Here is a 17,790-nt window from a genome sequence, read left to right as displayed (position 1 = left end):
TGGTAATTACATTTACATAACATTTTGCACATTCATTTCTATTATCAAAATTGATAAGCACAATAACCCTGGAAGGTAGGCATATATTATCCCCATTTTAAGGGTCTGAAGGGCAAAGAATTTCTGTAATTTGCTTGAGCCCACCATGGTCATTTAGTGGCAGTCCTGTATGAGAATATAGATCCACCCAATTCCTGATCCAACTCTCTCTATGTGTGTTACAATGACCCAATTCTGTGATCTCCTTGAAAATCCAGGAGAATACCTTGGTTGAAATTGCATTTTCCCCTCGACCAACTTCTTCATGATGCATAATTACTTTTCTGTTGGGATACTCAATTATGTACTTTTGGTCTCACAGATACAAATTTTCTTCCCTGGAAGCACATATTTTTATTCAGAAAAAATGTGAGCTCAGCAATTTGTGAAAAAAATCGATCTTTATTCTCCTGGAAAAAAGGAAAACTGGGGTGCTTTGAAATTTTGTTCTCCTCTTGTAATGGAAGCAAAAAACAAAGTGTGTCTTGTTTTTCCTTTGGAACTTTGGGACCTAAGTCTTGAGAGTGATGGATTTCGATCATGACAGGAGGAATTTCTCAGGACTGAGCACTATTTCTGTGTGTGCACTGATTAATGGGGTATATTTGTGTCATATGATATGAGATAATATTATTTTTCCAGAACAAGACTAGTTTCCAATGCTTATCTTAAAGCATGGCTTCCTCGTTTCCAGGCAATAGTAATGACAACCAAATGGCACATCTCCTCTACCTACAGAATTGCAGGAAATCCAGGCCTCTCCACCACCTCAGTCCTTCTGAGCGCAGCGTGAAGGGTCTGGGATTGTGTGGCCTCAATTTCCTAGTGAGTGCACACACTGTTATTCTGGCTGGGACAGGACACCTGCATTTCCTCTTGGTCTGCTCTCATGGGGGCGTCCTTTACTTGCCAACCCACATGCAGGGGGTCTCTCTGCTGTATCTTCTCCATCCAGGTGTCACTCTACTGCTCACTCTCCCATGTCTCTCTGCCCCCTGATCTGATATGCTCTGTCTCTTGGGCAGTGTCCCTTGTGCTAAAGACAAGCAAATTGTTCGAACTTGCCCTCGAAGACTTTTACATCATAGCTCCTGTCGATTTTACTGTCCCCTCTCCCAGGGCTTTGAAACACATTTTTAGGGGAAACTATTATATCTAAATACCTTTAGAGGTATCATGAAGGCCTCCTCACTGAAAAAAATTAATAAAGTAGTATCTTTCTCGATCATAGATAAAAAGACTCTGTAGCTTGAACTCTCTAAATTATCAAGTTATTTCCTGAACTTTTCTACATTATAAAGGTTGAAAAACAGACATTCAGTTATGTGTCTTAGTTTTAATTTTGGATATTTTAACCTTGATGTTAAATTCATCATCACTTAAACATCAGATCTCCTATCAGCATCCTATAAATGCTCACATTTAACTAAAAACACTTGGGGAAGACACTTCTTTAATAATTTTATTAGTCTGTTATTAACCTCTTAGGCATAAAACAGTTCTAGCTTTTAGGAATAAATAACTTTTATGTTCCCTTTTTCCCATGAAACCCACAAATTTCCATTAGCAACTCTTAGTGTTTGAACTACTTTCCTTTTAAGGGTGATAATCCATTTGTCTACTATAGTATCTGAAAACTTGCCCTTGAAAAATGACCTGAAAGACCAGTGGGAAATGCAGAGTGAGATTCCTCTTTAAGGATGACACAGTCAGTATTTATCTTTCTCCAATTCCTTGTATCACAAAATCAGATTAAAATGATATACAATATATTTTTTTAAAGAATAAACCCACAACAGAGCTGGAAAAGAAGAAAGGGTGTTATCACAGAATTTTTCTTTTTTTGAATTTCTGGAATATGAAAGCAAATGGCATCAGATCAATGAAGCAACCCAGACAGAGCTCTACATATGCCACTCAACACAGCATGTGGGAGGATTTATAAGTCAAGCCATTCTTCCAAAGGAAGCTCCAGAGAAACTCCACATTTAGGATTAACAGTGAGAAGCACAGACATTAGTTGAATGACTGTTTGCAGAATAGCTGGGATTACCTCCTGCTGTTTTGCATATAAAAGCCTCCTGCATATCAATAAGAAAAAGATAAACAGTCAAGTAGAAATATGAGTAAATGATAGTAATAGTCCAAAGTAATACAAATGAACTTTAAGTGTGTGAAAAGATGCACAGATCACTAGTAGTCATTACTTATTGAAAAGACTGATGTTATTCTGATTAAATAAAGATATGGATGAATGAGCTTTGACTGTTGGCAAGAGTTGAAGGTACAGTCTTTTGAGAGCCTTCTGAGCAATTTGTCAGCATCTAAAAAAAGTCACATGAATATAATCTTTGTTGTAGCAATTCCTCAACTAGGACTTTCCTAGAGTTTTGTTGACTCATGCAGAAAGATTTATGTACAGGAACATACCATGCAACATTGTTTGCAGTGGCTAATAATTAGAAAGAATCTAAACGTCAACCAATACAGAAATAGATGAATAAATTATTGATTATTCATACTATGGAATACAATAGAATATTATGTTGAAAAGAGCTGACATGGAAAGAGCCTCAACATAGATTGTTAAATAAAAAACAAAGCAATGTGAAGGACGATATGAATAGTATGATCTATTTAGGCTTTTAAACTCCACTAGCAAGGGTGCAAGGGTAGTTCAGTGGTAGAATTCTACCCTGCCATGCATGACCCAGGTTGGATTCCTGGCCCATGCACTTCCCCTCCCCCACAAAAAATTTCAACAAATGGTGCTGCAATAATGGAACAGTCACATGGGAAAAGAATGAAATGTGACCCTACCATACAGCATACAAAAAAAGAAAGATCCACCAGCCATATATACGTACGCACATATACATGTATGCAGATGTGTCTGTGCAAATGCACAGAGAAGGTACATGGGTTAGGAATGCTTCAGCTACAAATAACTAAAGTCTGCTCACCGTGGTGTTCAGGACACGTTCAGGTCCTAACCCCCTGTCCTGTGGGTGTGAAACCATGTGTAAATAGAATGTTCGAAGAAACTAGATGAAGCCAAGTTGAATCAGGGTGGGCCATAATCCAGTATGGCTGTAGTCCTTATAAAAAGAGGAACTCTGACTCAACTTTAGCTTTGCTTTTTTGTGGGAATTTCCAGCCAGCCAGCTTCTCCTGGGGAATCTGGACTAAGGACTTTGGCCTGCCCTTTGTCAGAGTTTCCAGCTTGTGGTCTGCTCTATGGAATTTGAAATTGCCGGCTCCCGTGGCCTCCTGAGCCAATTCCTTACAATGAATCATATAGATATAATAATATAAAAGATATATATATATATATATCTCCTGCTCATTCTGTTACTCTGAAGAATGCCAATATGAGTGGCTGAAACAAAAAAGGGGCTTATATTTCTCACATAGCAAGAAGCATGGAGGTGGGCAGTCCACAGTGTTCCTGGACAAAGGTCATGGATTCTTCTGCCCAATGCACTCAATAACCAATTCCTGAGACACTGAGGTTTCAAGGAAAGAGTTTATTACTAGGTGCATCGTATAAGAGCAGGTGGCCTATTGGCCCAAACTCTGTCACCCTGAACTGCAATAATTTGGATAGCTTTATTAGAGAAAAGATGGACAGGGTTTAGGATAATGAGCACAGTGGCCCCAAATGATGTACTTAGATCTAATTATTGAGCATATGCAGATGGATGACATGCTTAGTTACAGAATGCATTTCTAAGAAAATGGTGGAATGAGGTATAGGTGAATTGTAGGTTAAAGCCTAAGCTACTGGACATGTCAGGCAGGCCCATTTGGGTTAGATCCAGTCTCAGTTATCAAGATTACATTAGACTTGGGGTGGGTTAGTTCTGGGTTGATCCAAGACACTTCATCAATAAATATTAGGGGTTGTCTTTAGTGATTACAGGACTCTAAAGTTGAAAAACTAGATAACTGGGTACAAGAGAAGGTTAGTTACAAGGTTTTTACAATCACAGGGGCAGAAGATAAGGGCTTATTTTAGTTTGCTAAAGCTGCCAGAATGCAACACACCAGAGATGATTGGCTTTTAATAAAAGGGGGATTTATTTAGTTAGAAACTTATAGTTCTTCAGAGGAAAGGCAGCTAACTTTCATCTGAGGTTCTCTCCTAGGCAGGAAAGCACAGGGCGATCTCTGCTGGTCTTCTCTCCCAGCTTCTGGGTTCATACAGCTTTCCCCGGGGTGATCTCCAAAGGTCTGGGCAGAGCTGTGAGTGCTGAGATGAAGTATGCTGAGCTGCTTGGGCTGTGGTGCATTGAGCTCTCTCATTTAAGCATCCAGCTAATTAAATTAAACATCACTCATTGCAGGAAGCATGCCCCTTAGCCGACCTCAGATGCAATCAGTGACAGATGAGTTTCACATGCCAATGGCTCATGTCCACAGAAACAGAACTAGCTACCTTCACCTAGCCAAGTTGACACCTGAACCTAACTACCAAAGGGTTATACAGTCATCTTCAGAGATCAAGGCAGCTGGATTACAATTTAGAGATTTCAGGAATTTATTTAAATGTACTAGAAAGCAAAAAGGAATATATAACGATTCAGTAATCAAAATCATCCCTTAAATCCTGATTTCTCGGTTACAAGACCTGGGGCAACAGTTCAAAGGTGGCATCAGGGACCCAGGCTTTTTCCATAGTTTCCCTCTGCCACCTTTAGGCTCATCTTCATGCTTGTTTCTTCAGCATCATGAGATGAGGGCTGCTCTGCCAGCCTTATCCCTACCTTCCAGGCAGCAGAAAAGGTAAGGGTTACGGTTGGAGATGTTACCTGTATCAAAGAACCAAAAACTTTCCCAGAAACCTCCTCGGCCCATATTTTATTGCCTAGAGCAAGTCACTTGCCCACCCTCTGCTATAAAGGAGTCTGGGGCCAGGTACATATCAGTATTTTAACAAAATCAGGGTTCCTTAGGAAAGAAGAAAGGGATACAATGTGGGAGGGAGAGGGGCTAAACTTGTCTACCATAGGAAGGAAGTGTAAGTGCCTGAGCAGGGGCATAATTATCTCTGGGGAAGGGAGTGAATTTCCCTTTTATGATATACCTCTTTTTGTTGTTGTTGATGATTTTTAAATAATTTCATACACACAGAAGAGTTTCAAGAATAGTACAAGAAACTTATTTTCCTTTAATTTGTAATTTCTACAAAAAGGACATTTTCCCATATAAGCAAAATACAACCACCAAAACCAGGAAAATAACAACAAAACATTTCTACCATCTAATCATAGATCTCATTAAGTTTTTCCAATTGCCCCAATAATGCCTTTTATAAAAAGGATACAGTCCAGGTTCACTTATTATATTTACTTGTCATGTCTTTTCAGTCTCCTTCAATCCAGAAGAATTCCTGTCTTTCTATTTTACTTCTTAAACTTTTATGACTTTGACACTTTTGAAAATTACAGGCCAATTATTTATAAAATAACCTAAACTAGGTTTGTCCAATGTTTTTTCATGTTGAAATCAAATTTGTACTTTTTATTGTGAAAAGTAACATAATACAAAAAACAATAAATTTCAAAGTACATTTTAACAAGAAGATATAGAACAGATTTCAGAGTTTAGCATGAGTCACAGTTCTACCATTTTAGATTTTTCCTTCTAGCTGTTCCAAGATACTAAAGATTATAAGAAATATCAATATAATGATTCAGCAGTCATACTCATTTATTAAATCCTATCTTCTTTGTTATAACTCCACCTTCTCCTTTGAGCTTTCTCCCAATGTTTAGGGATATTTGTGCCATGCCCATTCCAACTTTTTCATGTTGGAAGCTGTTGATAATATGGGATAGGGAGATGGAATTAGTTGATGTTCTTGGAGAGGCTGGCCTGTCTGGGTTTCAGGACTTATCTGGCCTACAAAACTATCTGGAGGTTTTAAGTTTCTGGAAAGTAATCATAGTACATGGAATCTTTGCAGAATCTCAGATAAAGCCCTATGTGTGCTTTAGAGTTGGCAGGAATGCCATTGGTTGGGGTTTGGCAAACCATGATAAATAGCAATATCTAGCTGAAGCTTGCATAAGAGTAGCCTCTATTTGAATTCTCTCAGCCAACTGATACCTTATATGTTACAATTCTTTCCCCCCTTTTGGTCAGGAAGGCATTGTCGATCCCACAATGTCAAGTTTGTATTTTAAAAGGAATATTACAGAAATGGTGTTGTGTTCCTCTGATTGTATTCTATCAGGTTATGCATGGTTTTGATTTGTACCATTACTAGTGAGGTGAACTATGATCACTTGATTAAAGTGGTGTTTGTCAGATTTCGCTGTGAGTTACTAACCCTTTATAATCAGTAAAGAAATGTGAGACTATTTAAATATCCCATTTCTTATTAAACTTCCACTCACTGATTTTAGTATCCTGTGATGGTTAAGTTCATATGTCAACTTGGCTAGGTTATGGTGTTCAGTTGTTTAGCCAACCAAACACTGGCCTAATTGTTACTGTGAGGCTATTTCATGGATCTAAATTAATCAGTAAGTTCAATGCATCTATGGCTGATATATATCAACAATCAACTAAGGAGATTGCCTTCAGCAATAGAGAAGTCTCATGCAATCAGTTGAAGGCCAATGATTTTAGCAATGAGAAGGAAGACTTTCCATCTCTACTTCATCCAGCCAGCTTCTCTTGGGTTATTTATCGAAAACCCTCACCAGCGTTCCCAGCTTGAGTTCTGTCCTACAGAACTTGGACTTGCCCATCCCTACGGTCATGCGAAACCATTCCTGTAGTAAATCCCATAAGAGTTACATTATATATAGCCCATCAGTTCTGTTTCACTGGAGAACCCTGGCTATAACAGACTTGGTACCTGGAGTGGTTCCTGAGAAATAGAATCTTAAGAATGAGATTTTTAAATTGATTCTGGGGATTGGGGAATTGGTTCTCTAATCTGATTAGATTCAAAGACACTAATGCCTCTACTTCCAATGGCCAAGATGGCTTCAATAGGTGGAATTATATATAGAAGATAGGACTTAAATGAGTATGAATGCTGAATCATTAAATTGATATCTCTTTTAGTCTCCAGTATTTTAGAGCAACTAGATGTTAAAACCTAAAATTGTGAAATTGTAACCCATGTCAAAGTCTGAAATATGTTCTACAACTAATTGTGGTGCTGTGCTTTGAAACTTATAGCTTTTTTTTGTGTATATGTTATTTTTCACACACAAAAAAGGAAAAAAAAAGTCGATTGTGATGATAAAAAAGTATTTAAGCCCTCTAGCCTCCTATATTCTGGAGCAGCTAGAAGGCAAAATATGAGAGGATCATATTACAGCTCATGACAAACTCTGGGATCTGTCCTGTAACCAATTGTTGAAGAGTGCTTTGAAAACTATTGCTTTTTTATTTCTTTGCTTTGTATGTATGTTATATTATATAATTTAAAAAAAGTTAAAAAAAAAAAAAAAAGATGGCATTGATAGTCCAGGATGATATTGCTCAAGTGAGTTCTTGCCCAGAGTACACAAAAGCCAATTCAGTGACACCAGGATTTTGAGAATAGAAAGAGTTTATTAGCATAAACTATCCCAGCAGAAATGGGGAAAACCCTCCTGCTGGAGGGTGAGGGATTTTTATTAGATTAAACAAAGGGAGATGGGGATAGGAACTTGGCACATTTTAACTGGCTGGTTAACATTTAAATTAAGGATTCCAAGTTGGTTATTAGAATTGACTATGTTCATGTTCAAACTAAGGATTGTAAATTGGTCATTTTTGTCAATTGGTTTTCTATTTTGAGGAGTGGATTGGTGATGTTGATAGACGTTATAATGGTCGGCCCTCTCACTTTCTTTTAGGATCCGGTGTTTCTCTTTCCTGTTTTTCCTGCTCACTTTGATTTAGTTCACAGGGTATTTTATGTTTTGGGGGTCATTTTAAGTTCAGGTTTCTCCTTTCAATAAATGCTGCAGTGGTTCTTTGAAGGAAGAAGAAAATAGGAACTTGTCCTCTAGTGAGACAGCTCCTTATTAAAAAACACAAGGAAATAGGCTTACCAAAAAAAAAAGCAAGTAAAAACTTTAACAAGTTAGTACAAGAACTACTCTAGTGAGTTAGTATGCGGCAGTTTCAATGGCTTGAATTGGCACTAGAATATGTAAAAAATCAACATCAGAAACTGCTATTCAAATGCTTATAAGAGGCAAGGCTCTGGGTGGGAGTGTATTTGATACTTTAACAGAGTTTGTGGAGTTAAATAACATAGTGATGTTGGCTTGTTGTTCCTAAATATGCTGGATGCAGTTCTTAAAGAAATGAGCTCAAGGCTTCAAATTCTCAGTTTAAGTGCCACATGAAGGTTGCAAAATTTTCTATGTGTGCCATGATAGAAACTCTTATTTCTTGTAGCTGTTGACTTGAGATTTCTGAAAACCAGTCCCAGAGTCTCGTTGTATGAGTAGGTGAAGTACAACGTAAATTGAATTCCCAGACTTGCAAGGTGTCTGCTGTTAAAGTAAGGGTGTTGATTGGAAAGGAATGAGATACTGGAAATTGGAATGGAGAAATATCGGTTGATAATTATGATGGTGGGGACAGTGAAATTCTAGATTCTATTGAGTCTTCTTTGCCAGATAAACCTGTAATTGTCTGCCCTGAGGAATCAGCCATCTAACCTCCACCTAAAGAAATTAACCCTACTGTTTGCCTGATAAACCTGTAATTGCCTCCCTTGAGGAAAAATATTCACACCTCCCTTTAAAGAGATTAATCCTGTTTCACCAGGTGAAACTGCAAGGGAATGCCCTGAAGTGGTTGGCTTGGAAGACACTGCTAATTCCTCTCACAACCCATCCCCACTACCCTTCTGTTCTTCCAGACCTATAATAGACTGAAGTCCCAACAGGGCTCATAAGGTGAGGCACAAAGTGTGATCCAGGAGGAGATGTGCTACACTCCCAAATAATTGCATGTTTTTTTCCAATTTACATTGACAGAAATAAAGTGACTGTGTATGACATAAGAGTGGATAAAAATGAAAGCTGGGTTAGGCTGAGTTTGGCCCACTAAGCAGAGATTCTGGATGTAATCTTGTGTTTGAGGAGTTAGAAAGGTCTCTAATAGTTTGTTTGGGTAGTTGGCTGAAGCATGGACCAAAAGATGGCCTACACGCCTGAAGGTGAAATCCCAGAACTGCTCTGGTCTAATATAAATGAGAGAGATTGAACATTAGAGTGGATTTATTATGTAAGATCTGCACTCACCCCAGGAATGTCTGGAGGACACACCTTTCGTCAGGTCTGTGAGGAAAGAAATTGTGAACTCCATCGTCCCTGAAGAGCTTGTGGTTGCTCTTCTGTGTGGGTCACATATTACTGTGGGAATTGCTTCCACTGAACTTTGATCCTTAAACATAATGGGGATGACTGGATCTTAGGTTGGTAGAAGCCAAGTGGCAGCACTTAATCCCCAAATACAAGGGTGAATCTACTATAATGGACAGCAGAGTCAAAGCAGTAATCAGAATAATCTAACTCACAGAGACACACAACTAGCATTGGCTAGTTGGTCATGGGTTACCTAGAGGGAGCATTCTTATTCATTCTTACTTGATCTGTATATGCAGAACAATTCTAGGTAAAGTGAGCAGAAGTCAAACATGTATCACATAAACAGAGAGCCATGGACCCTCAATCAGTTCCCAGGCTTGAGACAGTTTATGGAACCAGAATGAAGGAAATGAAGGGAAGGCCAGGTCCCCTTGGGGAAGCACTCTGATGCACTTACAAAAATTTATACTGTTAATGTTCCTCCCAGCCTTCCCTAAAGGAACCTACTGTCTTTTACCAGGGTGACTGTGTATTGGGAAAAAGGAAATAATCAGATATTTTGGGGATGATTAGGCACTGGCTTGGAAGTGGCATTAATTCCAAGAGGTCCAAAATTTATGGTGGTTCACCAATCCAGGTAGGGGCTTATGGTGGTCAGAGGCTCAATGGAGTTTTAGCTCAGGCCTGTCTCACAGTGGGTCTCATCGGGACCCATTCTGTGGTTATTCCCCCAGTTCCAGAATGCGTAATTGGAATAGACATACTCAGCAACTGGCAGAATCTCCACCTTACTTTTTGAATGAGTGCTATTAGGGTTGGAAAGGCCCTTACCTAGCAAATTAGTAAATCAAGAGCAATACCACATTCCTGGAGGGATTGCAAAAATTAGTACCACTTATTTGACTTGAAGGATGCAGGAGTGATGAATATCACCACATCTCCATGCACATTGGCCTATGCAGAAAACAGATGGGTCTTGGTAGATAACAGTGGATTGTAATAAAGTTAACCAGGTGGTAACTCCAATTGCAGCTACTGTTCCAAATGTGGTATCATTGCTTGAACAAATCAGCACATCCTATGGTATGCAGTTATTGATCTGGAAAACTTACTGATGTTTTAAATTCATGAAATATCCTTACAGTAAGAATGAGGACAATGTTTTTGTGACCGAACAACTGGACACCATAACCTAGCCAAGTTGATAATTGAACTTAATCATCACAGTCCGCCCCCTATAAACTAGGCATCCGCACTCATCTCCTTAAACCATACTTAATCTAAATAAAGATAACAGTCATATTTTTGCCTAACAATACTTATCTGACCTGAGTACAGTCAGAAATACACTAATTCTTTCCCCAGAAGAGGGTGCAAGTCTTTGGGTAACATTCACTCTTAATCTTGTTATTTTGTAACTTAAATACTATGACAGGAAGTTAATACAACTTTTATGATATGGGGATAAGATAAGTAAGAAAACAAAGACTTTATTCCTTTGTGTATATACACAAACTATTCATAACAAAACAAGGCAGAAATATTCATAGCCATTACAGTCCTTGTTTCTATAACTGGACCAGCAGACATGTGCCTTCTTATGTAATGGAGGAATCCCAATGACAGCAGCCTTTCCCCAGAGAATGTTTCTTCCTCTTTATGCCTTAATTTGGGCATATTCATGGGCTTAAAACTGTAAATTTGTAAGCTAATAAATCCCCTTTGCAAAAGCCAATCTATTTCTGGTATATTGCATTCTGGCAGCTTTAGCAGACCCAAACACAGTCAAATTGTTTCTTACCTTTATTGGGTAGCAGCAATCCTATTTCTCCTTTATAATAAGGTTCAATTACCCCAGCCAATACAGTTATTCCTTTCTTTGTCTGTTGATTCAGAGGCATGAGGAGCCCAAGGCTATTGGATAGCAGTCTTAATTTCCAATTCAGTGGAATCATTGTTGTGTTTCTTGGTGGAAGCACTCCTTCTATTGAAACTAGCAGCTGTATACCAGCAGAGCTTAAGGTTGCAGTGAGAGAAAGCAAATATTTTTCTGGTGGATCCCTAGGGGTGATAGTGAGTGGTGCCGCTTCCATATCTACCCCTTGATTCCTGAACCCATGAATCCTAGCTTTGGAAGAAACAATTCCATAGTGTCTAATACTGATTTCAAGCAGCCTCCAGGAGACCATTGCTTCAGCCCTGCAATATGTTGCCACCCAGTCAATTTCACAATTGAGTCTTTAAAAGGTCATTCCACCATTCTCTCAATCCAGCTGCTTCAGCATGATGGGGAACAAGGCAAATGCTTTTTTTCTTAACGCCTGTTACTAAAGACCACCAGAAAAATTTGCTTTCAGCTGCAAGACCAGCAATACACTTTCACTGTACTACCTCAGTCTTATGGCAACTCTCCGGTCCTATAACATAATCTAGTCTACAGGGACCTTGATAACCTCTTCCTGCCACAAGATATCAGCATTGGACTAATTTAATGTTTGGACCTAGCGAGTAAGAAGTAGATTTTCTTTAGACTTAATTGTGACATGAAGAGATCTGCCTCACTCATCCTATAATTTCCCTGCCCGACCCCTGCAATTAGCCATTTTTCCAAGATTCCTTTTAGTGGAGAATGGTATTTAGAAACTAAGGTCTGGATACTGGGCATCCAGCAATAAATGCTTATTGCTATTAAGGCAGTGCTGCTCCCAGAACCTCTCAGAAGATAGAGAATACACACACACACACACACACACACACACACACATTTCCATCTGCATTTACATCTATATCTGTATATTTAAAACCATGAGTTCATGCCAATAACTGTATTTCCATATAATACCATAGGCTTCAGATTATGTTTCTCATTTTCCACATTTGTAATTTTCTTTCCCAAGAGCGAGAGACCTGATTGCCACCACTCTCAATAGATTTATTTTTTGGATTAATCTTTCTAGTATGTAATCGATTGCCCATCATTGCTGCAGATCCCTCATGTAGCACTGTGCTTCCTGTACAACCCACTTAGGCTCATATGGCCTATGATTGCCAATATGGCCACATGGACACCATCATCATCCTGCTTGGTTTCGGATCAGGCCTCCTCTGCCATCTCCCCATGTGAACGCCTTCCTCACGCTGGTTTGGGTTCTGACATACTGCACTGGGTGGCTGCCATGGCCCCCACCCTCCAAGAAACATTTCTTATCACCTCACTCAGCTTTGGGTCACCTCTACTCCCACTCCTCTTGCTTGGACAGCCTCCTATCCCCCTAGTCTCTGACACTGCTCTTTCTACCTCTTCATGGTCTCTTTCCTCCCCTCTTTTGGGCCCCAACACTTTACATCATGCAGCCCCACCCAGTAGTGTGCTGGAGCTGGCTGGCACTGACTCACTACAGTCAGTTGTGCATATTTCGTCTCTACTCTGTGTTCAGTGACATCATATTAGCTTGAAATCAGCCATGGCAAAAGAATTCATTGCACAGAAATTGGCGAATATTACAAATTAGCCGACCCCCCATCTTGTTTTTAAATATTTATATACATACCACTGGCCCACCTACTCAGATGCCTATCTTACTTAGCCCCACCTAATTGCTTCTGGATTTCATTATAAAGGAAAATAGGAAGAAAAGGATGGAAAGGAGAGAGGAAAGAAGGGAGGGAGAAAAGAAGGGCAGGAAGGTGGAAAGAAGGAAGGAACTTCTACATTGTTCAGGCTTTCTTTATAAGAAGCATCAATTACTTGTATTAAAAAATACAAATGATGACTGCTACCAAGCTCTGTTTTCATGTTAAATAGTATTGCTCATAGAATCAAAAAAAATTTCAAATTTAAGATTATCTCCAATTAGATTAAGATAGTTACTATTGCCTATAAAATAAATGGCTAATATGGCTAATTGTTTTATGTTACAGCTCACAAAGAGATTGAGACTTTAATCTTCATGTTGAATGGTAAGTAAGACAGAGGATGTTTAAATGCTAAAAAAAGTTAGATTAGACTTTCAGAAAAAATGCATTTATTATTTATACATGAAACAAGTGACCAATTGCTGTGAAGAAATTTCTTCGTCTCAAATTAGAACAAGTTTGAGGTAAATATTAATTTTTTAATGTGGAAGCACAATGCCATCTGATTGTAGCACAATAATGTAAGTACACTGAATGAAGCTGAATGTGAGAATGATAGAGGGAGGAGGGCTGGGGGCACATATGAAACCAGAAGGAAAGATAGATGATAAAGACTGAAATGGTATAATCTAGGAATGCCTAGATGGTGCAATGATAGTGACTAAATATACAAATTCAAAAATGTTTTTTCATGAGGAAGAACAAAGGGATGTCAATATTGCAGGATGTTGAAAATAGATTCATTTTAAAACTTCAACTTCTGTGTGAGACTAAAGCAAAAAATGTTTATTTGGTACAAAATTTATATTTTGACTGGTGCATTTCCTAATATGACTTATGTAGACAGCTTAACTGAACACCATAAATACATGGAACCTTGAATAGGGCATGAGATTTTGTAGGTTTGTCCAGGGTAATGCCCCGATAAATCTCAGAGTGGTTTGAACAGTGAATAAAGAAGTATTTGCAAAGTCTCCCTGGGGGAATGGGGAGAAAGGGGGAAAAATTCAACTTTCCCATTTGGTGAATTCCTGATATACTCGCAAGCAGTGGAGACAACCAAATAAAGAAATAAATAAATGTGGGAAGTAAAAAATAAAGCATATATTGTCAAGCAGGGTGCTGAATGCATTTTAAGGGACTCTTACAGAACAAGTACTGTAAATGTTTCCAATGTGCCTGGGTTAAAAATTCCTTGTTAAAAGCTCTCATTTTGACTAAAGGGAGAGATGTTTATTTGGTGCAAAATTTATATTTTGGGTAACACATTTCCTAATTTAATTTGTATGGTCAGTTTAGTTGAACACTATAAGTACAGGGAATTTTGAACAGAGTATGAGATTTTGTTGGTATGTCCAGGTTAGTGCGATACCCCGTTAAATCTCAGAGTGATTTGGACAACAAGTAAACAAGTATTTGCAGGGTTCCCTTAGAGGAATGGGAAGAGAGAGGGAAAGAGTTGACTTCCCCATTTGGAGAACTTCTGATATTCTCACAAGTAGTGGGGACAAACAAATCAATAGGCTGAACCCTTGGGGTTTGTTCATTTGAAGCTTATCCCAGCAAAGGATAGGCTAAACATACTTAAAATTAGGCCTAAGAGTCACCCCCAGAGAACCTCTTTTGTTACTCAGATGTGGCCTATCTCTCAGCCAACACGGCAATCAAACTCACCACTTCCCCCTCTCTACATGGGACATGACTCCCAGGGGTGTAAACCTCCCTGGCAATGTGGGACAGAAATCCCAGAATGAGCAGGGACCCAGCATCAAGGGATTCAGAAAATCTTGACCAAAAGGGGGAAGAGACAAATGAGAAAAAACAAAGCATCAGTGGCTGAGAGATTTCAGAGTCAAGAGGTTATCCTGGAGGTTATTCTTATGCATTATTTAGTTATCCCTTTTCAGTTTAGGTGTATTTGAGTGGCTATAGGGAAGTACCTGAAACTGTAGAGCTGTGTTTCTTGAAGATGATTGTGTGAAGATACAACTTTCACAATGAGACTGTGTGATTGTGAAAACCTTGCCTGATGCTCTAAAGTATGGAGAGATGAGTAAAAAATATGGATTAAAAAAATAAACAAATAATAGGGGAACAAAGGTTAAAATATATTGGATAGATGGAAATACTAGTGGTCAATGAGAGGGAGGGGTGAGGGGTATGGTATGTATGAGTTTTTTCTTTTTATTTTTTTTCTGGAGTGATGCAAATGTTCTAAGAAATGATCATGGTGATGAATATGCAACAATGTGATGATATTGTGAGCCATTGATTGTACACCATTTATGGAATGCTTGTATGTTAAGAATGTGTTTGTATGTTGCTTATCAATTAAAAATTAAAAAACACTCTCATCTAGAAACAAATGATAAAACAACACTGCTAATATTATTTATACTTCAGTGGAACCTTTATGGAAAATGATGAAGTTGGTAAAATGAAGCAGAGAAGCTAAAAAAAAAATTGCTTCATGTCCTTTACAGATCAGATATAGTGAAACTGAACTGTTAAACATTTTCAGCTCAAATAATTTTCTATAAGATCTTTAACCTTAGAATATAGCTATCACTGTTTTCAAATGAACATTGATTTTCCTTGCCAAACATTTCCAAAATTTTGACTTAATGTTTTCTTTTTTTTTTATTAATTAAAAAAATTAACTAACACAACAATAGAAATCAATCCATTCTACATATGCAATCAGTAATTCTTAATATCATCACATAGGTGTATGGTCATCATTTCTCAGTACATATGCATCGATTTAGAGAAAGAAATAGCACTACAACAGAAAAAGAAATAAAGTGATAACACAGAGAGAAAACACAAATAAAAATAAAAAGTACAAAAATATATGAGAGAAAAAAAAACAAAACAAACAAAAAAAAAACTATAGATCAGATGCAGCTTCATTCAGCGTTCCAAGATAATTACATTACAATTAGGCAGTATTGTGCTGACCATTTTTTTTTTTTTTAGACGTCATACCATTCTACATATGCAATCAGTAATTCTTAACATCATCACATAGATGCATGATCATCGTTTCTTAGTACATTTGCATCGGTTTAGAAGAACTAGCATTATAACAGAAAAAGATATAGAATGTTAATATAGAGAAAAAAATAAAAGTAATAATAATAAGAACAAAACAAACAAAACAAAACAAAACAAAAACCTATAGCTCGGATGCAGCTTCGTTCAGTATTTTAACATGATTACTTTACAATTAGGTATTATTGTACTGTCCATTTTTGAGTTTTTGTATCTAGTCCTATTGCACCGTCTATATTCCATCAGCTCCAATTACCCATTATCTTACCCTGTTTCTAACTCCTGCTGAACTCTGTTACCAATGACATATTCCAAGTTTATTCTCGAGTGTCGATTCACATCATTGGGACCATACAGTATTTGTCTTTTAGCTTTTGGCTAGACTCACTCAGCATAATGTTTTCTAGGTCCATCCATGTTATTACATGCTTCATAAGTTTATCCTGTCTTAACGCTGCATAATATTCCATCGTACGTATATACCACAGTTTGTTTAGCCACTCGTCTGTTGATGGACATTTTGGCTGTTTCCATCTCTTTGCAATCGTAAATAACGCTGCTATAAACATTGGTGTGCAAATGTCTGTTTGAGTTTTTGCCCTTAATTCCTTTGAGTAGATTCCCAGCAATGGTATTGCTGGATCGTATGGCAATTCTATATTCAGCTTTTTGAGGAACCGCCAAACTGCTTTCCACAGTGGTTGCACCATTTGACATTCCCACCAACAGTGGATAAGTGTGCCTCTTTCTCCGCATCCTCTCCAGCACTTGTCATTTTCTGTTTTGTTGATAATGGCCATTCTGGTGGGTGTGAGATGATATCTCATTGTGGTTTTGATTTGCATTTCTCTAATGGCCAGGGACATTGAGCATCTCTTCATGTGTCTTTTGGCCATTTGTATTTCCTCCTCTGAGAGGTGTCTATTCAAGTCTTTTTCCCATTTTGTAATTGGGTTGGCTATCTTTTTGTTGTTGAGTTGAACAATCTCATTATAAATTCTGGATACTAGACCTTTATCTGATATGTCGTTTCCAAATATTGATTCCCATTGTGTAGGCTGTCTTTCTACTTTCTTGATGAAGTTCTCTGATGCACAAAAGTGTTTAATTTTGAGGAGTTCCCATTCATTTATTTCCTTCTTCAGTGCTCTTGCTTTAGGTGTAAGGTCCATAAAACCGCCTCCAATTGTAAGATTCATAAGATATCTCCCTACATTTTCCTCTAACTGTTCTATGGTCTTAGACCTAATGTTTAGATCTTTGATCCATTTTGAGTTAACTTTTGTATAGGGTGTGAGATATGGGTCTTCTTTCATTCTTTTGCATATGGATATCCAGTTCTCTAGGCACCATTTATTGAAGAGACTGTTCTGTCCCAGGTGAGTTGGCTTGACTCCCTTATCAAAGATCAAATGACCATAGATGAGAGGGTCTATATCTGAGCACTCTATTCGATTCCATTGGTCAATATATCTATCTTTATGCCAATACCATGCTGTTTTGACCACTGTGGCTTCATAATATGCCTTAAAGTCTGGCAGCGCAAGACCTCCAGCTTCGTTTTTTTTCCTCAAGATGTTTTTAGCAATTCGGGGAACCCTGCCCTTCCAGATAAATTTGCTTATTGGTTTTTCTATTTCTGAAAAATAAGTTGTTGGGATTTTGATTGGTATTGCATTGAATCTGTAAATCAATTTAGGTAGGATTGACATCTTAACTATATTTAGTC

At 38.0% G+C, this 17,790-nt stretch overlaps 1 long non-coding RNA gene across 1 annotated transcript in view; it reads left to right on the top strand.

Annotated features, from left to right (window-relative positions):
* The window catches only part of LOC143669894 (uncharacterized), a 42,568-nt gene that overhangs the window by 8,320 nt on the left and 16,458 nt on the right, over positions 1-17,790 (top strand). Inside the window, exon 3 of the long non-coding RNA XR_013169110.1 lies at positions 13,293-13,331. This is a non-coding gene — a long non-coding RNA (uncharacterized LOC143669894). The remainder of the gene's footprint in view (positions 1-13,292; positions 13,332-17,790) is intronic.

Source organism: Tamandua tetradactyla, chromosome 26 (assembly GCF_023851605.1).
Source record: "Tamandua tetradactyla isolate mTamTet1 chromosome 26, mTamTet1.pri, whole genome shotgun sequence".
NCBI lineage: Eukaryota > Metazoa > Chordata > Mammalia > Pilosa > Myrmecophagidae > Tamandua > Tamandua tetradactyla.
The sequence above is the reverse complement of the archived record's forward strand: the minus strand, read 5'-3'. Positions and strand labels throughout refer to the sequence as shown.